Here is a 26,947-nt window from a genome sequence, read left to right on the forward strand (position 1 = left end):
CCAGTGTCCGGCAGCCTCGCCTCTGTCAGTGCGCCCCAGGGTGGCTGTGGCTACAATGTAGCTGCCATCACCAGTGTGTGAATGTGTGGATGACGGGATATGTAAAGCGCTATACGAATACAGGCCATGTACCATGTCCTGTAAGTTAAACAGTGTTAACATACTGGCTGTGTTTGTAGTGCACCGGTCCATCCTGAACTTTATGCAAGTGTTACATTTGTGTGATTTATTTACTTACTCTACACACTTTTATTTACAGTTGCATTTCTAGTTGGCACCTGTTGTGCTGATAGTGTTGAAAATTGAATGTACATTGTTGGCACTTGCGTGGATCATCTGCGGCCAAACAATCTCTCTATACCAGACATGAATTGAGTACTTGGATCAGGAAGGATGTCTGGATCCCATTAGTCTTTGATATTTTCTTGAGAAGCTCAAGATGATGTCTTTTTAATTTTATTAGAATTTGTTAAGGTATGACTCAAAATGTCCAATTTTGCTCTGCTTCATTATGGTAAAAAAAACAAAACAATTTTTCCAAAAATTCCTGGATCCAGATCTGGATTGACCTCAAAAGTTAATCATGTCTGGAGGAGGTTGGGCCAAGCCATACCTCCTGTAGGATTTCCATGCAAATCATCCATAACTTTTTGTGGAATTCTACTAACAAAGAAAGAAAGAAACTCAACCTCTGTGGAGGATGTAAAAAAGAGGTGGTGAGTGACGGCAGCAGGGTGGTTTAATTAAGCGACAATAATTTCATGTAGTAAGACGGTGCTGTAACAGTGAGTGGGCCATGTGTAGGGATGGGTACCGGTATCCGGTGCCATTATGGCAGACCGAAAAGCAGCGCACATTTCGGTGCTTTATTTCGGTGCTTTTTCTTCCTGAGATGTCACACACTTTGGATTCTAGCCAATCATTTTACGTTTCCGAGGATAGTAGGCAGGGCCAGGTACGTACGATCTTTCAGAGCAGAGCTACAGAATGCCCAAGGCGAAGCGGTCAAAGTCTGGCTGTACTTCACAGCAAAAGATGCAAACTCAGCAGCCTGCAACAAGTGCTTTAAGGCGATACTATGATACTGTGCAAAGGAGTTAACACCTCGAATCTGATGAAACACCTGGCGATGTATAGCATTTTGTTAAAAGCCGAGAAATGCGCCGTATTTGATAGCTTGCTGCGAGACCTCACACCGTGCACGTCTACTGCGCGTGGGTTGCCTGTTATCAGACCCGGAGTTAGCACCATCCCCCAATAACGTCTGTGAAGGTTCTCAGTCATCCAGGTCATCGTAGTCAAAGGAGCTTGCAAAGAAAAGCGTCTGGACTTCTTTAAGTTGGATCATCAGGGGGTCCTTTTGTCCCTTCCTTTTGTCCCTCTGTGGGGGGTCACTCCCACTAGGTTTATATCTGGGACTCTCCACCATTTGACCTTAGAACTGAAGAAGCTTCTCGGATGAGAGGTGAAACGTCTTCAAGCAACTTAAAGAAGTCCAGACGCTTTTCTTTGCAAGCTCCTTTGATCCCCCAATAACCCGAAGAGCAGAGTCCTGGCCCCTAGCCCTGCCAGTGTAGCAGAAATGATGAGGATGATGATGCAGCAGCAGCCGTTCTTCTCTGCGTGAGTAGCTTAAGGTTGTTTGTGTGTAATTTACATTGAGTAGGCTAACCACGTTATTACATTAATGCATGTAAGGTGAACTAGCAAACATCATCATAGCTACATGCGGCTGTCTTCTTGTTTGATGGCAGGTACTCCCTTCACCCTGGCCAAAAAGGCTAAAATGACCAAAGAAAAAGTGGAAAACAGTTAAACATGAGAGGTTTTTGGACAAAGTTTGTGTTTTTTCCATTGTTTAAGCACTGCTTCCAGTCAAGAGTGATGCCATAAATCACCTATAGCTGCAGAAAAGGCTAACATTGTTATCTTTTTACAAAAAAACAGCTAAACATGAGAGGTTTTTGGACCAATTTTGTGTTCTCCATTCTTTAAGCACCGGTTTGAGCACCGTTTAAGCACCATCACCGTTTCAAAAGTACTGGTTTGGTACTGGTATCGGATAAAACCTAAACGATACCCATCCCTAGCCATGTGACAATCCTTCAGTTCGCTCTGTGAGACAAACAGCTGCTGTCTGACTGTTCATCCATGTCAGCATTCATTCACTATGGAGGTAAATACTGAGAGACTCCAGTCACATTTAACATGTTGACCAGGCGCCTCTCATACCTCTCATAGACTTTTGCATGTTGTATCTTGTGACATTGGCTCCTTATGTGCCCACAACAGCAATGATCTGAGTTATTGGTCCTCTTAAAAGACCTCCCAGCCCATTGTTCCTTCAGTGGGCTGGTTTCAGTCATAATGCAAATGTACTGTTTATAAGATTGGGGAAACCTGCAGTCAGCTGAGACTGAAGAAGTCACTTGGTTGAGTAACGAAACGTTTCTCCCACAAAACGCTACGTCCAGATGAACAGAATCCACTTTTTGGAGAGGTCCTCTTAAAAGGACTTAAAAAAGTAGGTTTAGAAGTTGGAGGTTTGGAGGCTGGAAAAGGCTGCAGATCATCTACTGTTCAGTTCACTGAGTGTTGTAATTTCCTTTATATTTACTCACAGAGTTTTTTCTTCGTATTGACTTTTAGGTTTCTCTTTCACTCAGCAGTTAAGTTTAGACCTCAAGAGTACTTGGCTAAATTTAACCAAACATCGTGGTTTGTGTTGAAATTTGTGGCTTCACAACGCTGAATGCTACATAATGACCGTTGACCAGTGCGTGTAAATGTGATGACAGGGGGTCCATGTACGAGTGTCAGAGAGATGCCTGCTTGGTGCACTTGGGCTTAACAAAAAGAGGAAAAGGTAGAGCTACTCTGTGCAATTTTTAAATTTTGAAACATGAAATTGTACCGCTAACTGTAATGGGTCATTCACATGGTCCATTTGTCTTAACGGACATTTAATCTAAATCGATCGGTGCAGTTGCAGTGAGCGGTTCACCACATCTTTATTTCAGAATATTTTCATGATTACAACTTTAGTTGTTTTTGCTACTGAACATAAAGACTGTGGAAATGTTCTGTTACTCTGCTAATTATAATACTGACATGATGGACTGTTTTAAAAGTCACAGAAAAGTTTCGTTTGTGTTATATGAACAATGTGAAGTGAGATTGTTTGATTAGGTGTCAACTGTCTCTCTAATGTAAATTTGTTTGCACTTTCTTAGAGGCCTTTTTCATCTGTGCACAGGACTCGCTGATGTTACAGGATAAAATAATGTTTGTTTTATTTTCTGTTCGTTTATTTGCGGCATTTGAAGCCGAAATGCTGACATTTAAAGTCACAGTTAAATCTTTCAGTTTAATTTCAAATTGGCACAAACTCTCTCTCTGCGGCTCAGACAGGTGGCCAAGTTAAACAAGAAAACGATGCTGTATTTAATCAAGATTTAGAGCAGTGCTGTGGGTGAAAGTGATTTTATTTGAAGCCGCCGGCCAAATATGTGTTTAAATGAGTGAATATCAGTCACTCTGTGTAATAATGCACAAACAAAACGCTATCAAACACACACAGCCTGCCAGCTCTCGAGATGGACACCGATATTTCATCGCTGACGTCTTTTGGAGTGTTTGTGTTGTTGGAGTAATACAGTACGTGCCATTTGTGTTTGTAATGATTATTCAACCTGTCACTGAGCACTTAAGCTACTGCAATTAATTCAGTCCACTTAGAGCTACGTGCTGTGTGACAGTGCCAGCTGCAGCAGCAGCGAGCTCTTTATTCGTCTTTCATTAAGTCCAATTATCTAAATCGTAGATAATGATATCGAAAAGATAAGACTAATTTTACAGGTTCCCAAAGGCGACCTGGGGAGATTGAAGTAGAGGTGGAGGCTGGTGAACAATGAGAAAAACTTACTAAAGGCTTTAAATTAAATGCAAACAGGTGGTTTGGCAATCACTGACAAGTAACGTAATTCTATAAGACATTATTTTCTTAGTAAACTTAGGAGGGAATAGCTGATTAAGTTCTGCTGGGAGCATAAAACTCTTCCATGCAGCTCCAGGGCGTCTGCACAGATTCTGTCTGCAGGACTCCATTTTTTGTCCCACGTACATATCAGACAAAAGCAAAAACACTCAGTAGTGCGAAGCTCAGCTCGGGCCAAGATGATGGGAAGTCAAAAGGCTGCATAGCTGAACTTTGGAAGGATCAACAGTTTCCCTCTGAGTCTTTAGGCAGCGGGTTACCCAAGTCTAGCTGGCTGCCACCATTCACTCTCCACTGCTTGGATGACTCTTCGTTCCTGCGGCAGGTCAGACCTTGTCAGCCGTCTTTAGGAGACAGACGTTGTTTTTAAAAACACTCTGACTCCTTAGAAGATTACTCCAGCTCCCCCTGAAACCTCCAAGTGCTGCTCAGATGTTTGTTTGATTTTTATTTGAGTTGTATTTAAAGTTTATGGAAATCCGCTGAAAAAAAATAAGCACAGCTTTTGTTAAATTAGTGAAAAATCGTGGGATTAAATTTTGAACTATAATAAATTATTGGCTCAGGGGGTCTCCACCTGTTCTCATAACAGGGCGTCAGATACTGTCAGACATGGTCCTGATGCCTCGACGCACCAACGTGGAGTGAAAAAGGCTCACATCGGGGTGTTGCATAGGAGGCGATTTAGGAGGTCCGATGTTTGTCAGTCATCATGGTCATCAAAAATAATATTTCTTGTGTTATTTATTCTTTAACATTGTTCAAGTTTTAAAAATTTGCCAAACCAATTTTAAAAATGTTTATTGATTAATTTAAAAAAAAATTATTTTTCTGTTTAATTATTTACTTTGATTTGATTTTTGCAGAACAGTTTTACAATATTTGCATCATTTTTCTTACTCTGTGAAGGACTTGAGGCTGATATATGAATATGGTGAATGGACTGATTCTTATATAGCAGTTTTCTACTCTCCTGGAGTACTCAAAGCCACATTCACCCATTCACACAAGCACTGTGTCTATGCTTTAAAGTGCTTTCTAACTACCATTCACACACATTCATGCTCCAATGGATGCATCAGAGAGCAACTTGGGGTTAATATTTTGCCCAAGGATATTTAGCATGCAGACTGGGGGGAGCCAGGGATCAGTAGATGACCTGCTCTAGAGCTCTAGAGGTAGAGCAGGTAGAGCAAATAAACCTCAGTTGAACATTTGTGTTACTGTTGAATCTAATGAACTATATGTTAAATATTCAATCCCCTGATCTAATATTTGATGCATACTGGTAATGAACACTGGATCACATCTCAGCAGCTGTTCCATCGGTCCTTCTGCATGTTCCTCGCACTTTAAAACATCTCATCAGAAAATAATGAGTGAACATGCACATACTTAGAAAGATGTGCATGTTCACGCCAACTGCGCTCTCATAATCACACAGACATCCAAGGACACTGTGGTGGGACTGAAAAACCATTAATTTGCCATTACTCTGGTTTTCTCAGGGGGTCTTTTCATAAACATTCACTGCTTTCAAAATGTCTTCACCTCCCTGATCCAAAGAAAATGTTCTGTTGAGTTGAGAAGAGACAGAGCGCAAAGTGCACCACACATTTAATCACGTGCAAATAAATATTTGTGAGATTTTCAAGACTGCGAGTGTATAATGTATAACATAGTTAGTTCAGTTTATCATGGGGGAGTATATATAATTAGATGATTTAATGTTAAAGTGGATCAAACAGTGTTGACATCATGTGGCGTAACACTTCCAGGAACAGGCGTTATTTCGACTGTACATCTAACCGACTCTAATCAGAGTTTAATCAAACACAGTTAGACGGGGCGTGTGTTTATTCCAGCACAAACACTACACACACACTTTAGGCTGAGATTTACTGTCCTTGACTTTGATGTGACCCCACCCCACCATGTTCACTTAACTCATTCATGTTGTTTTAGGGGAAGGTTCAGTGTTGCATGGTCCAACGACTTTAGTGCTGATTCCCTCCACTGCCCCAGACGTAGGCTAATACTGTACATAATATTTATATGAGGGTAAATCACACAGGTTTCCATTTCAAAGGCTCATTTGGATTCACGACATAATCTGCTGCCACAGATGGGCAGTTTAATTGCACTCAGCAGGTTCCCATCAAGCTAAAGCTTTGGTTGAAACTTCACCATTATGGAAGTGACTAAAAACTGCAGTTCTTCATGTGGCCACTTGAGGCTAGCTAAAAAAAAACCTCAAATCTCATAGATTCCCATGATAAACACGTTTATATTGTGGTACATAAAATGATTTTGATGATTTACTCCTGCTAATTTGCTGCTCTATGACAGCTGCACAGACTGTTTTTAGTCTATTTGTTTGGATTTTGTCAAGTTAGGTGTGTGGATGCCATTGTTTGCTGTGTGCCAGCACAGGAAGCACAGGAATTGTTTGCTGTAGTAAGTGGACTGAACTGGTAAACTGGAGCTCTAGACTGTGTGTTAACCCTTTTCCACTGAGATGTTTTCACACATTTACATCAATATGTAAAACTCCAAAACTGCTGACCCAAAATTGTGGTTGTGGGAGTTACAGGCAGATGTGGCCTACAGATTTACCAGCATGACTTTCTTCTAATTAATATTGCCCTGACTTGTATTAGATAAAACTAAAGAATATTTGGTTCTTAAATCGGTTGAAATGGTTGTAGTTGGTTCTCAAAAGGCACCAAGGCAAAACTGACTCAGCATAGAGACGCATAGAAGTAAATGTTTACAATGGAGTACACCAGAACTGCATCAGTAGGTAAGAAGTATTTGGGGTCTTGGTGTGTTTTGGAGCATTGTTAATGCTAATATGATGTTTGAGTTTGGAACTAAAATGTTTTTATTTTGGTTTTAGGCAGTGAAATTCTAGTGTGTCCGTCTGGTATTTAGTACTTTTTAGCAGACATCTCCTTCTGTACATAGGCTGTGAATGCAACTTGATAACCAAGGTTGCTATCATTCATTGATAACTTAGCACTCCACCCTGCATAGACCACAATCATAAGATTCTCCCAAAAAGTTGATTCTGCAGTGGGAGACTAAGAAGAGTACTTCTCCCTACAAGACATGGTGGTGTCCAAAACACAAAACCTCAAAGCTTCCAAACTGGGGTCTAAAACCAGTTCAGTTAAGTCCATCCATCCATCCATCCATCCATCCATGCATCCATCCATCCATCCATCCATCCATCCATCCATCCTCTCCTGCTTATCCTTGTCAGGGTTGTGTCTAGGTGGGAGTCTATCCCAGCTACCATACAGCAAGAGGCGGGGAATGGAGAGCACAGGAAGAGAGTACAAAACACAAACTGAGGGAGCAAGAGGACAAAAATGCAATGGCATGGTGCAGGTATAGAAACATGTGTGGAGTGAAAAGAGGTGAGTGGAGAAGAATTTCTCGCAGCGTATCACGATAAGACCTGCAGCAATCTGAGCCTATAGCAGCACAACTAAGGAATGGTTCAGGGTCACCTGATCCAGCCCTGAAAACTAATGGATGATATCATGGTGGCTACCTCCATTTTTTATATGCAGCCTGTAAATTACATGGATATGATTGTAAGTGTTTCATAAACCCAGTTAGATGCTGTTCCTGGTAGAAGCCAGATTACTGTAGCAGACCTGTAACCTGGTTCGGTCTCGCAGGGTCAAGCTGGACTCGTTGCCCTATGCTTGACCGAGTCCAAAAAGCCCTCTGCTGTATTCCTAAACTCGACCGGGAGTTGATGTAAAGCTTCTTAAATACTTGATTACTCTGGTCAAACAAGCCAAATGGTCCCTTTGGCTCTCAGATGTCCTCCTACGCATCTGTGTTTGGCTGTGTCCTGCCTGACTTGGCTGAATATAACAGGGATCCAACAGGCCTGCAGTGATCACTGGTTTATCAGGTTTTTGGCCTCAAAGGCCAGTTTTTCTGTTATTAATGTTGTAGTGCAAGCTGTGCACACATAGTAGAGCTTTATTGTTGAGATATTAAACGTTTTATACAGATGTCTTCGTTATAATATTCAGAAGGTTAAAAAGAGTCACATTTCCTACTTAATGGCAAACAGAGAAATGAAATCAGCTGTAATTACAAAGACATTTGTTCCAGTGAAACCCAGAGACTGCACATTGTCAGCTAGAGTGTTTATTTTTACAGTTTAACTCACAGAGACCATTATAGCATCACAAACAAGCAATGTGGCACCCAATGACCGAGCAGGACTCGGGATCCACGCTGAGTGAAACATTTGACCACACAGCTGATTCACAATGAAACATGCTGTATGAATGACATTTAGCATGCAGGGCATTTGAATGCTTAAACCATATTTAAATAAGTTATAATCCGTGATTGTGAGGGTGTATAAAGGCTTTTATGTAAACTGTTAGTCGCAGACTGCACGGACTGTGATGTTTCTTTATTAGTGAGACACAAACCAGCTCAAACCGACATCCAACAAATCCGGGGGATGAAGAATATTTCGGTTCATGTGTCATGTACAGCTCAGTTTGATTTCAAATGTGGTCGGAGCAGTGAAATCATTGCATACTAACCTGTAATCAAAACCCAAACGCCTCAGATTTCTTTTCTTCTTCCCGTATGAAGATGTACAAATACGTGTCCGCTTTCAAATCAGATTTAGTGAGAAATATGCGCTTCAAACAACACATCTCAGTTTTTCCACACGCAGCCTTTTGTGAATCAATAAAACATGTCATGATAGCTCCTCTGTGCTTTCATCGCCGTGCTCTGGTGTGGTGTGGAAGGCTGTAAGACCGAGATGATTCAGACCTCTGGCTCAGATGAAATTAACAGTGCAGACCGCTCTCTGTCATGGTGCTGGGTTTTGTGTAAAGTTTGAGTCTTTGTTCCTGTTTTCAGTTCATTTAATATTCTTTGTTGTGTTTCTGGGTGTTTACCTTTTTCCCAGCATCCCCTGTGTTTGCGTCTCTCGTGTTTCTCTGTAGTCGTTTCCTGTTTCAGTTGTCCTACCTTTGTCTTCTCATCGCTGCTCTTCTCTAATTGATTGCACCTGTGTCTTCTTCTTCCTTCCCCTGCAGCCCTCAGCACAGATCTAATCCTGTCTCTGCTTCCATAATCTTTCACCCTCCCGTGTCCATTAGTGTCATTGCTCACCTCCTGTGTGTTCTCCTTTCTATTCCCTTTTTTGTCTTTTTTCCACCTGTCACCTTCCTATTTGGCTACATTGTTTAAATAAATTATTAAATAACTTATTTGCCCAGAAGTGCAGTTGCAGCCTCTGAGATTTTAAAAACACTCACAATGATTCATTCTTTGCAATATAAAGCTTCTTGCTGCAGAATTTGGGGAAACAAGCTACTTCCTCCTTTTCTACTTTTTTCACAGTTTCATCAGTGGGCTGGATTTGACCTTTACGTGAAGCAGTTCACTGTCTGACCAATCAATCAAATGTCAGACTAAAACTAGGAACTTTTGTTATTAACATCAAATTCTGAAATCAGCTTCCTCCTCACTCTCTCTCATACACAACTGCACAGTCACGATGATTCTTGTTGGGGCTTTTGGGACTAAACGGCCACATATTTTAAGCTTGCGTTGAGTCATTTTTTTAGTTAAGGTGGTCTGATGCAATTGATGTGAACGTGATTCCCTTTACATAAGCCACACTAACAGAAGGCCTGCCTATCCAGTACAGCAGCCTGTACATTAACATATATGCGTGTATATTACTGAAAAGGCTGGTAACTGACTTTTAATAAGTGTTTTTGATGAGCAACAACATGACTGAGGTGGCATTACTTCTGTATTATCAGTACTTTGGCTCTTTTGCTGTGCTGTTGGCCAGTCACTGTTTGTTTATGTGAGCCTGAGAGAGGAATCTCAGCCTTTGGCCCGCCACTGCTCTTTCCCTCTGAGCAGCCGGGTCAAAGCACTCAGGCCCAGTTTGGGGGAAGCCAGCACCATCTGAATTGCAAAGAAAACATCAAATCTACTTGAGGCTCAGTCCTGACTTTATGATAACACATAATTAATCGACTGGAATCTTCTGGCGCAATCAGCTGTGGCCTTAACCCTGCACCTCTGTGTAATTACAAGCTAAGGATGGAGAATATGAAGTGTGTTCTGGGGGGGAAATTGTTTTACTCAGAGTTGCTCCACATGAACAAACAACTGGGAGGAAGTGTTTACAGCACGTCTGGGTAGAACGTTTTGTGTGTTGAATCTCTGTGCGTACTGCAGGATACTCGGTTTGTTGATTTGCTTATGGCACTTTCTGGAATGAAAGCGTTTGTCTAGAGGGAAAACAAATACTGCAGAGAGGTTCTGTGTCTGTGTTTCAATTTGTGAGGCTCTCTGGGGAGGTAGCGTCTGGACATCAAGTGGACATTCAGCCCACAGCAAAGCGTCAGGAAGCCTCACTGCAGGATTAAAGGATTAGTTCGTCCAATCATAGCAAATGCAGGTTTTTATGATGTCAAACCATCACGGATTATGAGACGGATGCTAAAGTCAAAGAGGACAGAGTCTAAAAAGATCAAATTGAATTATAAATATTATCTGTTTTATGTGACAGTAGGTCAGGTTTTACAAAATGGGTTCCTGTGGGTACTATGAGAGTACCATCAGAAGGTTGGTGGTTGATGGTTCGATCCCAGGCTTCAGTATTTAACATTGAGCAGGTAGAAGCAGAGACATTGTGAGATGTAGCGCTAACGAGTCCTGAATGAACAAAGCATCACGGTTGCTGCTCGGTTGCATGCTCACAGTCAAGGTTCATAACATTTTCACTTGTTTGTGTTAGGTCTTTCTAATCGATGTCACAGTACAGGTGTAGGTCTCATGACTTCATATTAGCATCATGATGAACAAGTTCCCTTGTGGAAAATTAACAGGTTTATGAAGCCATGAACTACTGAATGAATTTTGTTTTGTTTGTTTTAACACAGACTTGGTTTGTCATTCCAGACAAGCAGTTTTTCTGTCCTGGTGATCACTAAAATGAAACTATTCTCTTTATTTATTAAAAATGGGCTTCAGTATATGTGCCAATTTCCAAGAGAGCTGCCAAGTGCTTAAACCTCTTGTTATTCTTATCCTGTTGAGACAGATACCCATCTGACTGATGAAATTGTTCTTACTTTTGCAAGTGTATGACTCCATGAAGCGTAAAAATCTTCCATCCATCCATTCCGCCTGTCCAGGTTGCAGGGTGGGTGGAGCCTATGCCAGCTGTCTTAGAGTGAAAGACGGGGTACACCCTGGACAGGTCGCCAGTCTCTCACACACAGAGCACTCACATCACCAATTAACCTGTGGGAGGAAGCCAGAGTGTCCAGAGAGAAAAAGCACAGGGGACATGCCTGACGGTGGAAAGGACCTTCTTGCTGTGAGGCAGTCTCAGGCACAAGACTCTGGTTAAAAAAGTATGAGGCTTGAAAACAGCAGAATGGCTCCTCTCTAACATGATGAAGTTTACTTTCTCTCTTTTTACATAAAATAAGGTTGATGAGAACCAATTGCTTCATTTTTTCTGGCTGCAGTGCTGCTTCGTGGTGTTTGGGATACATAACCAAACATTCAGTTAATTTTTCCTGTGGACACAGCGATGTTTGTAACTGAGATGGTTACGTTTAGTGGACTAAGGCTGCAGCGTCTCAGTTCCTGCAGGTCAGCAGTACAGGTGTATTTCCTCCACCTTAATTTCCTTCCTGCAGTTTTAATGAACTGTGTGTTTGTTGTCTGATGTTATCGAGATCCTGCGAGCAGGTGAGGACTTGAGATTGTCATCCTTTCATAAAGTAAACACAGTTGCTTTTCCATGGACCAAACGACCACCAACATCTTAGGAATAAAAAGAATAAACAAGATATCTAGGCATAAACAAGCATATGAGACGTCAGCACAGTGAACACAGGGATGCACCAGTACTTCCTGCAGTGTTATAATACACTGAGATCCTTTTTCAACTCAGCTCTGATAGGCCAGCGGAGGCTAACTGAGGACTTTTTCTTTCTGAACCATTTTTGAAATCACATCCGTTTAGTATAAGAAAATAAATTTTACTTCTAATAAAATTATACTTTAAGTCATACTGTGTTTATATCAAATCGGTCGCACATTATTCCCAATCTGTAGTCCGTAAGAGTTGCATTAATTTGAACTATTCTCTGAACAGATTTGAAGTCCAATATCAACACAGGAACCTTGCAGAAACAGTCTTTACTTGTAGAGTGGTGAAAGGAAACGGGACGCAGCTCGTGGTGATGAATGATCCTCGCTTTGTATGTCAGCAAAGCTTCTCCATATGAAATGGTATCAAGGGAATTATTGGATACCTGTTATATTATAAAATGCATCTTTGGTGTTTTTCTATGAGCTCTGTGTGAAATTCTTAGTTTTCTTTTTTAGTTGGTTTTTTTTTCAGGCTGCTAAGTTTTGCTATTTCAATAGAAACGAGGGGACGTGCAAGTACTGCCCTTTCTGGTAACAGAAGTAAACAGTCTGAGACTGCAAACCTTCACCTTCAGCCTTAAAATTCACTCCACGCCATGCACAAGGACATAAAACGGATCAAATGACTTTTTCTTGAATTATTCTTCAATTATCGATATGATGTTTTTCATCGTTTCTCGTACCAATTTGTTATAGTTGATATTTGTGAAAACATAGTGCAACGGAACCATTTTTGTTTTAAATTACAAATGTTAAAGAATAATTCTGGTTTGGATTAATTCCAAAAAATAAATCATCTCAAAGCCGAGCCGGGCCCCACTGCTAGTGGAATTTTTTAAGCAAATCCAGCCAACAAACGGACAAACCAAACTGGTCACATGACCTCCTCTGTAGCTGTAGATTACTAAGAGAACTGCCCCCTCATAGTCATAAAGGGCTGTGGTCATTTGAGGTTGCATTTTTTCATGTATTGCTACCTAAATAATAATCTGTCCCGCTTTTTCCTGTCTTAAAATGCTGTTATGTGCAGTACAATTTATTAGCATTGAGCTTTTTGGGGTTACATTCGTACGTGTACTGACTCTACAGCCTCTTATCTTCTGTAGCATGGGCTGTTATCTCACACTTTAAATTCATGTTCGGTTAATGCAGTGCACAGACATGCGTCCGTGTTTTCTTCGTATATAAATTCCTCGACCTTTTGGCTGTGACAGTAATACACAATACTTCTGAACTTCTGGATATGAGGCAACATTTCCTCCTGTGGATCATTTCCTCTTCCTTTCACAAGATGCTTTCTGCCCCAGAATCTGATTTATCACAGCCTCACCTCATGCGTCCTGCAGAGAAACCTTCCTCATGCTGTGGATTGTAAATACACGAGTCTTGTTTAACATCCAGAGTGGATCAACATATGTCCAGTGTTGCATTTAAGAGCACACTTCAGGCTCCCAAACTGTGCGTAAATCTGCTGCTGTTAGAGAGTTTGAGTGCTTTATAAGCATCAGCCACACTCAGATAGCAGCTTATACAGAAGAAATATTGAACACACATGAGTGGCTGTGTGGGTTGCGGTCTGCCTCTAGAAACTTCCGACCTCACATGATTATACGTGCAGCTGTCAAAAAGATTTGTTCAATTTAGGAAAAAAAAGTTGTAAAAACAGAGTGAAAACTTCTCTCACGTGAAGCTGAAATAGCGTTCCTCTTTTATTGATCCCTGAGAGTTTCATGATTCTGATTTCAGTTGATGGTTTTATTTTTTGTTTTTCCACTTTGTGTGAAGGAAATTTGACCCAGCAGGACGCCGACATATGACAAAACCATCAGTGAGCTCTGTGGGGTCTGAGCAGACGTACTCACATCTTCTAAAGAGAAAATCAACTAAATACAAATTCCAGTGTTAGTCAAGAAGCTTTGTTCAATTATTTAAAAATCAAAGGCATAAAATGACAATGTGTTAAAAAAAAGTATTTCATTTCATTTCACTGAGCTAAAAACAATGTTTTTAGTTTAAACATCACCAGGAGAAATCACTGCAATAACATGTCTGTTGTTCTGAAGTTATGAGACCATGACCTGCATCGCATGACTGAAATCACACAGGTCTGTCTTGCCATAAGTCAGTGAGAGCAAATCATTCAGTCTTGATGTTTTACCTGTAACTTTGCACCATAAAACGTTCCATAAAACTAGACTGCATTTTCAATTATCTTACAAGGGAAGTGTATCTTCTGACAACAAAAAAAAGTCTTTGGCGTAGGTTAAACGTGAGAAGGCTGAAGCTTGAGCCCCATGTGAGACGTGGGATCAGACTGGAAGTGAACAGAGGTGGGAAGGCTGTTTTCCAGCCTGGCTGGACAATCATGGTGATGATCGTGGTTATTATAAACAGAAGTTAAACGACAAAATTACAACAATAACTAAGAGATAAAGCATGTAGCTGGTCTTCCTACCTACAGTATGCAGAGATGAGTTTCTGGATATCCACTGCATTTCGTTTACAATATGCCACATGAGCAAAGTCAGACCAGTATATAAAACCTACAAATGCATTTATAACATTTATTCAGACGAAGGTTTGAGAACAGCTTTTGCGAGTTTCCTACAGTAGAATTTGAAATTGGCAGGTAGAAGGAAATGTCCTCAAATCAAGGAAAAGGTAAAGTGGGACTGTTGCAGGTACGCTGTTCAGTTAGGCCAAGAAACCCAAACTTCTTGGACAAGATCAGGTATATATTTAGGTTGTGTTATAGCACACGACATGATTCTGAAACGCTGAACTTACCTGACGCACCTCACCGAGGAGGTTTGAAAAAGGCATCTTTTCTCAAAAGCTAACATCGTCTGCATGGAAAGTCGTGTTTTAGGAGACAATGGCATTGTGGGTAAAACAAGACTGTGTAGTCAGCATGAGCAAAGCAATATGCGAACAAAGAGCCCCAGCGATTAGGTTGTGACGGGCATTTGATCTCCACAAAGTGCTGTTCCAGCACATGAAGCGCATCACAGGGCAAAACAAACAGGCTCAGGTGTCTGCCTCAGCTCCAGTTTTGAGCTGCTGACTTTAAACATCCCTGTTCAGCGTCTCTAGGAGACGTTTTTGTGGCGCAGAGCCAGAACTTGAGACCCGGTGCTTTATGTGACAAATAGGCAAGAGGAGGAAAGCGAGCGAGAGAAAGACTGTAAGTGAGATTTATGGTCTGTTCAAAAGGCCACCAAATTTGTTAGTGCAGCAGACGGGCTTTTATCAGCTGGACGGGGATAAAGTATTGTGTGTGTGTCCCACTAAGAGATTGGGAGTGAGTGGTGGTTCCTTTTGTTTTCAAATCCCAGTTTAAAAAGTCATTAGTCACCGTACAGCTGCGAGCTGCCATAGTGAGCGTTGCCGTGGAAGTCGGCGAGCCGAGGGCAAAGGGAGGACAGACGAACAGAAGAGATGAAGAAGGAGGAAGAAAAGGATTAAAACAGGCACGATTACTGTGAAGTTTGGGGCAGAATGATGGAGAGAATCAGGGTGGTAGATGTGTGAAAGAGCATAAAGATGGGGAGTGTGACTGAACGGGGCTGAAAGAAGAAGTAGAAAGAGGGGGAGTAAGAGAGGGAGAGATTCCCAGTGACTCGTGGCTGAGCGCCAAGCTGACCACAACCACGCAGGGCTTCTTGGAAAATCTCTTCTTGTTCCCTCTCACTCTGGCTCTCTCTTTCTCTGATTTTCACTGAGCAACCAGAAGCTCACTAACTGCACACACACATGCACTCACACGCACACACACACACACACGTATACACACACACACACACACACACACACACACACACACACACACACACATATACACACACACACACACGCACGCACACACACACTTGTATTTCTGTCTTTGTGAGGACCATTGTTAACATACTGCATCCCCAGCTGCTTATACTAACTTACTGAAAACATGATTTTTAATGGTGGAGATCTCTGTCCCTCTGTATAACGGGGTCATTAACTCTCCCTGATGAATACTGTAAATCAGCTAAAAAGCTGATAAACTGCACCTCAGGATGAACGTATGCTGTGTGTGTCGAACCATCCCAAAGTACACAAAAGGATTCGTCACTGAAATGCAATTCATCGCACAATAAAGAAGACCTCGCGCACATCAAGCACATCAGGTAGACCTTTTTTGGTGTAAATCACTAAAGTACGACAAATACCTTGCACTGAGAGGGGGTCCTGCTGCTGCTTTCCTTGCCTCAGGCTTCCCATGTAAGGCAGGGAGGTCCCAGAACAGAGAGCCATCACCAAATAAGAATCACTGCTGATGGAAATCGCCATCGTCTGCTCACTGCAGTGGTAACTAAATTATAGATGGGCTGTTAAAATCCTTTTTTGGTGTTTCGAACTTGTTCCTTGTTTGTTTCATTTCATACGTTGCTCTCTCTGTTTGTCTTTGCATAAATCCACAGATTTTCTTTCTCACTAAAATCATTAAAAACTTGGCTCACTCCCACTGTCGCTTTGTGAGGAGGGAAAGGGAGCTTTGTGAAACAAATTATATCACCCATATTCTCTATAATGCATGCAAATGTCAGGCAGTTTGGTTTAGTGTAGCCGTTGTGTTGCTTAGTGTTTTTGTAGGTGTTTCATATGTGACTTGTATTGCACCGAAAAATAGGAGAAAAAATTTGGCTCTTGTGTATTTTGCAGTTCGTATTAAAGGGTTAGAGACGTGTGTCACATTTGTTCTTTTATTTCATTGTTATAAATGGTAATAATAAAGAAAAACAGGATGATTAAACGTTGCTAAAGCTTCGGTGAAATTTGACCAGAACATGATCCGAATCCATCTGAGAGCAGCAGAAATTCACAAACGATGACTGAAAGCTCCTGTTCCCAACAGAGAAAGCAGAAAGTGTCCTAAAGCTTATCCACAAGTGTGACTCTGCACTGCGTTACACTCACAGAGGTCAGTCATGGAGTAGGAGGGTGATGGAACAGAATGGGAGTCTTCTTCTCTTATTCCTTTCCTATTTACTTTGTTTCTGAAACGCATGAGGCAACGCTGCTCCATCAGTTAGAAACATTGGCCGCATCCACTGGATTAGCATGTGTAACCATAAACATTTGTTACACTACACAAACCTGAGCAATAAAACTACGTCTGCATTCTTATATAGTTCTTGGAGGATCAGCCAGAATCCTCTGAAAATGTTCACACTCCCCAGATCTCAAATGGTCCCTCCAAAGACAGATGATCAAGTACACAGCTGGCCTGTTTCCAAGCATCACAACCACTCACAGGCTGAAACATTCCTTTTTTATTGCCCTACAAATGAGTGAACACAAATTTTTATCTGCTCTCCTTCCACGGTTCTTAGGGGACAGCAGGTAGTCAAAACCAAAGCCCCGATCGTAATCAGACGTATGAAAGTTTTTAGGACGTGTGGGAGTACATTTGGCTTTCTTCTTTCATAGTCAGACTGCGAGGACAAACAGGAAGGATAGGAGAGCGTGAGGGAGAGGGCATGAAAGACAAAAGTCTTGGATCAGATTCAAACCCACAACGTCTCAGTTACATGATTAGCACAGCAGACCCCCGAAGGCCAAATTCTGAGCCCTTATTTGCAATTCAGTCCTGTCATTTATAAACTCGTAAGTCAGCAGCTGTTATCGCCAACAACTCAGCCCCACATCCTCAGGTTCTCTGCATTTCCCATTTCTGCAAACCACACTTTGATTTCACACTTGTAAACTTTTATTCAGCATGTGTTCACAGTCCCAGGTAGACTGTAACGTGCTGTTGTGGCCAAACAACAAATGCAAACTTCAGCTGCTCCAGAATTTTGCAGCAATTTCAGAATCCAGTAAAATGTAATTAATTTAAAGCATTCATGGGATTGGTTCCTGATTGCATCCCCAAAATCCCCCAGATCCCTTTATGAGCCCTAACGCAACCTTCAGCAGATTTCCTCGGTCATTTCCTAACCGGAGCCAGAGCTATGAAGCCCCTCTAGGGTCAGCTGAGAAAAAGAGAGGCATTTATGACTCTTGGTTTATAAACTGTGCTTTTGGTTTTGTAATTCATGCCCACAGATTTGCAATCAGAGGCCACAAAGACAGATCATATTTCTTCTCTATCTTACTATGTGCATGCATTTATATACTGGAGTCCATTAGCTTTTGTTTTCTCTCTCGTGTCGACCATCTTGGCTCTGCTGGAAGTTTCTCCCTGTTAAAGGGAGTTCTTCCTCCCCACTGTCATAAGTGCAGCACACCGCTATCATCGGGTCATTAAACAACTTGTCTAAAGGTTAGTGGCAGTCGGTGCAGTACGAATAAAGCTGTGGTGCAGTGGTTAGCACTGTTGCCTCACAGGACTGAAATCCATGTTTCTGTGTGGAGTCTGCATGTTCTCCCAGTGTCTGTGTGGGTTCACTCTGAGGCACAGTCCAAGCACATGCATGTGGTTAGGTTAACTTAACTTAATTGTTAACTGGTGTACTCTTCTCTCAGCCTGTGGTTGGATAAGGATGTGCTGTAAGGATGTGTTGAAAAGCTCCGTTCATTGTTCTGTCCAGAAAGAGATCATGTTCAAATGTGTGTGCGCTGATTATTCACATGAAGATGTGATTTATGAACCAAAAGTTTACTTGCTGTCTACAAAATATTTACTGTTTTGGAGCTGATCATATAGATAGAAAAGGGGATAGAAACACCACACTATGTTTTGTGAATTTATTTCTGTTTTATTTGTGATTTTAATTTTAGGTTTATCTGAGATTCTCCTGATTTTGTGTCACTGGTTGAAAAACTAAAGATTTTTGTAGTATTTCCTGTACTGTTCCTTGAGTTAATAAAGATAAAACTACAGCTACATGCAGCACAATCTGATCTCTGAAGAGTCAATTTTGCCCTTCAGCCATGGCCAAGATTTTTTTAGAAAACCCTACAAATCAGGTGAACGTGACGCAGATCGCCCCGTGGGTGGGGCTTCACGGCGTCAATGCATTAGCGCGGTTAGCTCGTTAACGCGTTAGCGCCGTCCAGCCCCACGCACGGGGCGATCCGCGTTAACTTGCTAATGGGGATTTGCCGCATTACTGCGGTTGTGGTGCCAACGTCACTTTAACGAGATTAACGCTGCCAGCACTTTTGAAAACCTCAAAATTATTGGTGTTTTTCTACGTTTCAACTGTAAAAATACTTTAAACTTGCCAGATATTTCCACTGTGGTGTTTTACTGACGAGAACAGAGCGACGTTCAGCTGCTCACTTGTCACAAGGCATATTTGAATTTTCAGAGTTTTAAGACTGGATGCCTAACCCGATGCAAACAGGAAGGGTTTGTGTCTCTGCCTGAAACCGAATGACGAACAATTTGCCTGCCAAGACATTATGTAAATCACCACACTATAGGACAGACATACACAAGAATATCAGCGTACTTCAATAGAAACCCTGCAATAGTTACTGACTTCAGACTTACAGCCATTAAAGAGGCCCAAACTGGACCCTTCAATGGGCCTGCTGGGGCTCCTGGGCCACATGTTTGACACCCTTGTCCTGAGAGGACAAAACCTCTGCGACCACAGATCAGCTCTCTGACTCTTTCCACCATTGTTTGCCGTCTCCACCGAGGATTGCAACATCCACAACCGCAATCACTTTTCTTCTTGCTCTACCAAACTAACATCAGCCACGCCGTCTATCATCCAGCAATAAGTCCGTCATCGAGTGGCGCCCATCCAGCACCATCTGTTCATACACGCTGACGGTGACAACACTGGTCATTAATATTAAACACTGACTTTATTTGTTGTGATAGTAAATAGATTAGGACATGCAGGTAATGTTACAGACGTGCCTTTCAGCGCCTCAGATGTCCATCTTGTCCGTGCAGTTTAGCTAATGTTCAGCACGGTGAGTGCGGAAATAACAGCTGCTGTCGCTCATTTATTTTCCTACACCTTACCTGCAGCCATCACAGCCTGGGCTCAACTATAACTATATTCTATGTTTGCATTCTTCTGCTGCTTTTGAAACCCTCTATTTTACATCAGAGCATTAACCCCTGTGGGCTGTCTTTATATATGAACCAGACAGTCACGCAGCAGGACAGGTTCTGGCCTCGAAGCGGAGCAGCAAAATCCTCTTTCCCAACCCGTTGTTTCTCCCCCTGCTGTGTCTTTGCCCTCTGACGGGCCTGGCAGATTCTTGTGCTTCATGAAGCCTCTACAGAGTCCACAGCCATGCTTGCTGAGGCTCTACTGTCCCCTCGCACTTTAAAAACTAACATCTGCACAACTTCACACTCACACATGCGCACACACATCACTGTGTTGACTTAGCCCATCTGGTCCAGATTGTGTTGAGATGATTGAGATATTTGTCGTAGCTCGTTTGCGGGGGTGTAGCGGTGACCCGGTAGGCTAACTGAGACGCACGGTCATGTGTGTATATGTTGTAGATGGATTTACTTACATGCACCCACTCGCTCGTTCACTTTGCACACGCAAGCATTCAGACATATTTTCAGTGCTGTGGATGTAACACACAGCAGACAGTTAAAAGGTCATTAAACTCTAATATTTAGGTTAGTGACACAGTGGAGGGTTTCATTACACAGACACAGAGAGCTGTGATGCACTGCGTGTCAAACAGGAAGCTTTTCTTTTGTTTTCTTTTTTATTATCTTATCTTTTCTTATCTATTCCTGTCATGTGGGTGTTTGTTTTGCAGCTGGAGTCATCAGTGAGTTATCCTGGCTGCGATTTGATCTCCAGTGACAAAAATTCCAAGTAACCGGTGGTCTGTTTCTAAGAAAAGTTACTAATGCTGGAATTTTTTGCTGTATTTAAAGTGTGGCTATTGAGACATCTGCCCGTTCAGACTAAAACACTGCCATGAAATTTAGCACAGACGGGAACGTTGTAGTCGCAGTGAATGGCATCATTTCTGGCTTCTGACAAATATCATTTTTGTATGAATCACATACCTTTATGTGCCATGCAGCCCTGCTGTCCACCAGCCTGCTGACTACAGGATGTTTTTGTAAACGTTGATCTCAGAAGAACCCACAGTTCAGAGTCTCGGCTGAGACGCTACCACATCGTGCAAACGTCTTCAGCTCGGATGGATGTGTATTTGACGGTTTACAGTTTTGCATGCAGTTTTGAAAACTTGGGTTTGAACACACCTTTATTCTTGTTTTGTTGCATGACTGCACGATGGTGCTCATCATCTGCTTGGACATCTGTGCTGCTAGTTTAAGAACACTCCTGTTCAGAGCACCTTGCTCTTGCTTATCTTTGGTGCATGTAGGATCCTCTAACTCGTGCCAAAATGGTGACCCTTTATCTTGAATTGTATAAGAAGTTGTAGAAGTCAAAGTCATGGGGACGAACTCCTGTAGAGTAGAGCAGTCAGGATTGGATGCAGCAGTAAAAGCCTGTGGTGAGAGTCTCTCACATCCCCGGTTTGTTCCTTCCAGCAAATTACATGAGCTCTAAACCTGTGATGATTCACAACATGAACATGTTGAGTCAGTGTGACACAGAATGTGTTTTTGGGCAACTTTGAGGTCCGTGGTGAAGCACAGCCGAGCTGAAAGCAGGTCAGAGATGCTCAAAGAGCTGAACATGAAGGGGGAAAGTTGTAAACTTGTTTCTGGTGAAACATATATGTGTGTAAGAAATTGGTCCATGAGATGACAGTGGTCTTTTTTGGGGTGTTTGACATTGAAGAAAAACATTTGCATAAATAATCCTCGCATAGAAAATGGTTCCAACTGTAGCCTAAAGCCATTACTGGGCATCACTGCACCAGGATCTGTGCTGTTTGTGTTTGTCCCATGCCTGGTGCAGTCTTTCTGTTGCTGTCCTGTGGGAACAAGATTCAAAATAACTAATCTGGCCCCACATCACCACTTTCCCACTCCTACCTCTTTCATAATTTTAGACTTCCCATAAAAAGGATTAAAAGACACTCAGGCTTGAGTAGAGAAAATGAAAGTTAAAAATGCATCTGTTTTTCATTCAGTTTTCTTCTCTACAAACTGAGCGCTGGAACATGAACTGTGTGTTGAGCACATCCATAAATGTCTGCTCTAACAAAGATGTCAGTGCAACAGAAGAGTCGCTTAAAGACATTGTTGGACAAAGTTTGAGTGATTTAAAAACTGCTGACAATCACATCAAACACATTTAGACACTTGTGGCTTGCATACATTCCCTCCATGAGATTTTTGAAGGCCTGACAAATTTTGCAGACAGTCAACACAAACACATAACAGTTTGTTAAAAAGGGCTCAAGTGAATTGTCATCCCCTGGAGATTTTTCCATTGCACTCTTTGCCTGGTACCAAAGCAACTGTGAGGTCCACGCCAGATTTAAAAGAAACCACAGTGACCCTGATGGATGAGAGGAATGAATATACGCTCTCATTCTTAGTAACTTAGCTGTAAATCCACCTTTTCCCCTCCTGTAGTCACCTGGGCCTGGACTATGAAGTATGATTAGCAGGGTATTCAGGTCCCTTTAGACTTAATCTCTCATTTTTACCTGTGATAAAAGTTCACTTTAGATGCTCGAGGATATCACTCATACAGATGCTATAAAGACATTAACAGAATAGTTTGGTGTTTCCAGGTGTGTCTGCAAACAGAAGTACTGACTTGAAAATGACAGCATCATTTGCATCCCACCTGATTACACAACAAATCTTGACTTTAACTAGAGATAAAGCTGAAGTCTGATATTTTGGGACCTGAAAGCACATGAGGAGTCCCACCTTGGATATGTACGTGGCCAGAAATCTCGGAGTGCTCAGACGTGCTTTAGAGATCATTTCATTTTTTTGCAATAAAGTATCTGAATTTCAGGAGCGGGACCACGCCTCAAAACCTCCGGTTCTTATTTATATGTCGCACACTTGGACGAAACGACACTTCCAGGCGTGCATGAGATTGGAATCGTTTCTCTTTACTTGTTCATTTGCTCTGCAAATACACAAACACAAGCACTTTGGTTCAGCGTGGCTGCACTCTGCAGGCTGTCTCTGCACTAAAACACACAGGACCCCCAAGCTGTCCCATCCAGCGCCTGCATGAGCGTCACTCATGGGAATCATCATTAACTAAATTATTCTAGCTGGAATGCCAGTGAGCACAATACGTGTCAGAAATACAGTAATAAAGACCTGAATGCACCCAGTAACAACGATAAGCACCCCAAACACATAACATTCACATACACCAGTTCCCCCAGTTCTACAAGCTTCTTGTTTTCATGCCCCACCCTTCCTCCCCTTTTTCAATCATTTCACTTCTTCACTTCTCATTAGTACATGGGGCTGTGTCAGGCCCATCCGAGGCTTTTTCCCAAACTGGAGCTCAATTCATGTCTAATTCCTTCACCTTTGTCTACTAAAAACACTGTTGAACCTAAAAATGAGTTCAGCTGGTGAACTACATGATTCCAAACTCAGACTCATTTGTTCCTCAGATGTGACACATCAGAGGCGTGTTCTTGCTCGTTGTCTTTTTATCCTCAGCTGTTCTTTGGTGGTGGTTTTTTTTGCAGCATACAAAGTTATTGTTGCAAACAGGACTAAGGCAGCCTGGTTGAAAAACCTGTGAACCACCCTCATTCCTCCGTCTTCCTAACACAGACCTTTTCAGTCTCAAAAAGAGGACCGTTATCTCCCAGGGACCAACAACAAATACCAAAAAGGCTCTTAGGGATGAAGAAGATGTCCTAAATGAAGTATGTGGAGGTTTGCAGACATTTTAAAACATTTTTATGTTTTTTTATTTTGCTTTCGTGTCAGTGTAGAATGTGAATGTGGAGACCTGAAGTGAAGTATTGGCGTATAAAGGTCAGGAGCTGTTATCAGGAAGTGTAGGTGCAGGGATGAAAGTGGAGCAATGAACTGGTCTGTGAAGTCTGGATGAACTGCAAGATTCAAATCAGGGGTCAGATGTATTTTTAAATTTGTATCAGGGACGTGGTGAAGTTACAACTTCATGTTAAGGGGCTCTTCAAATTATTAAGTCCAATTGTAAAAGTAACACTTTATAACCTACCACTCCTGTAATCGTGAGGGTGTTATTGTATATTCCCTTAGAGGACCATGTGCAAAGCATCTTCTTGCTGCTCTGGTGTTTTTGAAAGCACCTGTCAGGAGATGTGCTAAAGATGGAACATATGAGGCGTGGGGAATGAAAACAGCACACTGTGGTTTTTACAGCTTCGGACAGGTGAAAAAACACGACAGCACTTACAGATGATTAGCAACTGACAGGAAGACGGGAATGCCTTAAAGTGCGTGTGGTTAGTGGGACACACGGGGCATATGAATTCAATGGAAAACACATTAATGAGGCAAGTATGGAGTCTGAAGGTTTCATCGTGTGGTAGCTTTCACAGCTCCGCTTTTACAAGAACACGACTCAAAATGTGCCTTTAGGGGGTGACAGCAATAATCACCACGGGTCCACGTACAGTAAAGTCAAGTCTGTTATTTATATCGCACATTTAAAAGTAATAGGAGCTGACTGAAAGCAGTTTCCAGTCTGGGTACATGAGCTGACTGACACATGGGTGGTGTAAATGAGAAATACAGCGAGAGAATAATAAAACATGATAACTGCAACCTCAGACTGAGCTACAAGAAAGAAAAGGAAAAGAGGTGCATGTGAAAAAATTAAAAGATGCCAAACTGAATAAATATAAAGTAAATAAAAGAATGCATTATTTTATTATTTCCTGGAATAATTTCCATCTATTCATCAGTTTTCTTATCTACTTCAGGGTTATGAGGGGCTGTTAGAGTGAGAGGTGGGGTCATCATGGTCACCAGTACATCAGAAAGACCAGCACAGACCAATTACACTCAATTTACAATGTAAAATCTCCAGATAACCTAACACACGTGTCTTTGGACTGTGGGAGGCAGAACGGAGAACCCGGACGAATCCCACGCAGACACGGGAATCCATATTTGACATTTTTTGTCATTTAAATTCATATCAATATTATTATTTTATATCATATGGATAATGCATATTATTGAATTAACATCAAATTATTTAATCATTATTATATTGTTTCAACATTATGTCATATCTTATTTTAGTCCAGTTCAGGCTGCTGAGTAACAACATCACACATCTGTGGGCAAGAAGAAAGTTACTTTAGAAACTTTTAGCTTCTTTGTGATATATTAGGGAGTTTTACCTTAAACTTAAAATGAAGGTATGTGTGGATTTATTTATGTCATGTTCATTACTGTACAATATTGGTCAAAAGTACACTTCAGTTTGTGTCTTTGACTCCCCGTTGGTCATTCACTCTATGAAAGGACCGTCTTAGCTACTCTCTTCCTTCACACACACACACACACACACACACACACACACACACACACACACACACACACACACACACACACACACACACCCCAACCATCAAAAATGAGTGCCTGAACCCTGAAACCACATTTTGAGTCTCAAAAATGCCTTCAAACTCGTGTGGACCTGATCATGGTCCCAATAAGTGACTGTATATGTATAGTAGCATGCCAATTTTCTGTCCTCACAACGATGTCTAAACACACACACACACACACACACACACACACACACACACACACACACACACACACACACACACATACACACATTCACACAAACACACAAACCCTCTTGCAGAGTTTGATGAGATGTTTTAAGGTTTTTTTGGTTTAAATGTGGCTGTTTTGGGAAGCAGTGACATGCGTGTGTCCTCTCATGTGCTCCTCGCTGTCCTCTCATACACATTATATATTTATTAATTATTGAACAGCAGCAATTTTCCGTTGAGCTTGTGGGAAGCAGCTGTTGTTAAGGAAGCATCGGGCTCTTTGTTTGGGAAGCTCGTGTTGGAAGTGTTCGTCTTTATGGGTCGGATGTTCTCAGGCACAGTATGGACTGACAGTGACCTCTTAAATTGGAAAGTATGTTATTATTACTGTCACATCATTTTCACATGTGCATTTGTGTAAAAATAAAACTACAATGTCGTAGTGCAAAGTAGAAGTATTTGAATAGTTTATATTGCAGCTACCTCAGAGGTCTGCAGAAGATCCTGACTGGCTGTTCTGTTTTACTTTTAGTGACTAAATAAGAATATTTATCAGATTTTATAGTATTCAGTTGTTTGATGGTGCGAGGTTCTGGAAAGGCAACGAAACACATTGAATAGAGCTATCTTGACCAAATGTCTCTTTGCGTTGATGGCTTTCATGCTGAAGGCTTGGAGGTAAAGCAAATATGGTCCATAAATTGTGTTTTTAATCTCAGGTTGAATATTGCTGTTAAACTGTCAACTTTTGCCGCACGTGCAGGAAAAACTTGGTTTCCTCTTAACAGCAATTACGGTTTTTAACTTTGTCATGTAACTATATTTTTAAATTCTTTGCTTTGCCCCCACTAAGCCTAATCTGATTTTTTGTGCTTATTTGCGTTGTGTCACGACACTGTGGAGCTTCATAAGGAAATGAAATTCTGTCCAGACTACCTTTAGGGATTCCTGTCTGTATCAGAAAGACCAGCATTAGCAGGTGTCACACCTCAGGCACAACCACTGAAAAAACTTCACTCAGCAGCTCATCACTGCACAGATCTTCACAAATAAAGAGAGTTTATTTAAATTTATAAATGTTATGCAGTTATCTAAACAAAAAGTGATGAAGTATCCTGATTATGATCCTCTGCACATGAGACCCTGGAGTCAAGTTCATGCATGAGGCATGCACAGAGAGCACAGAGGGGAAAGAACAAAAGTTGGCGAGTGCACAAAAAGAGGAGAGAGCAAAGGTCGGGTACCACGCAGGCAGATATATTTGCCTACAGTGCAGCAGTGCTCAGAAATGAAGCCTGAGGCTGTTGGCTCGTTCTGCCGGTTTATAAAGTTCTGATTTTCAGCCAAAACATCTGGCCGCTCTAATACTTACAGGCA

At 41.7% G+C, this 26,947-nt stretch overlaps 1 protein-coding gene across 2 annotated transcripts in view; it reads left to right on the top strand.

The window, feature by feature from the left end:
* angpt4 (angiopoietin 4) overlaps window positions 1-26,947 on the top strand; it is a 68,637-nt gene that overhangs the window by 23,954 nt on the left and 17,736 nt on the right. The gene's annotated exons all lie outside the window — the stretch shown is intronic.

Source organism: Maylandia zebra, linkage group LG5 (assembly GCF_041146795.1).
Source record: "Maylandia zebra isolate NMK-2024a linkage group LG5, Mzebra_GT3a, whole genome shotgun sequence".
Lineage (NCBI taxonomy): Eukaryota > Metazoa > Chordata > Actinopteri > Cichliformes > Cichlidae > Maylandia > Maylandia zebra.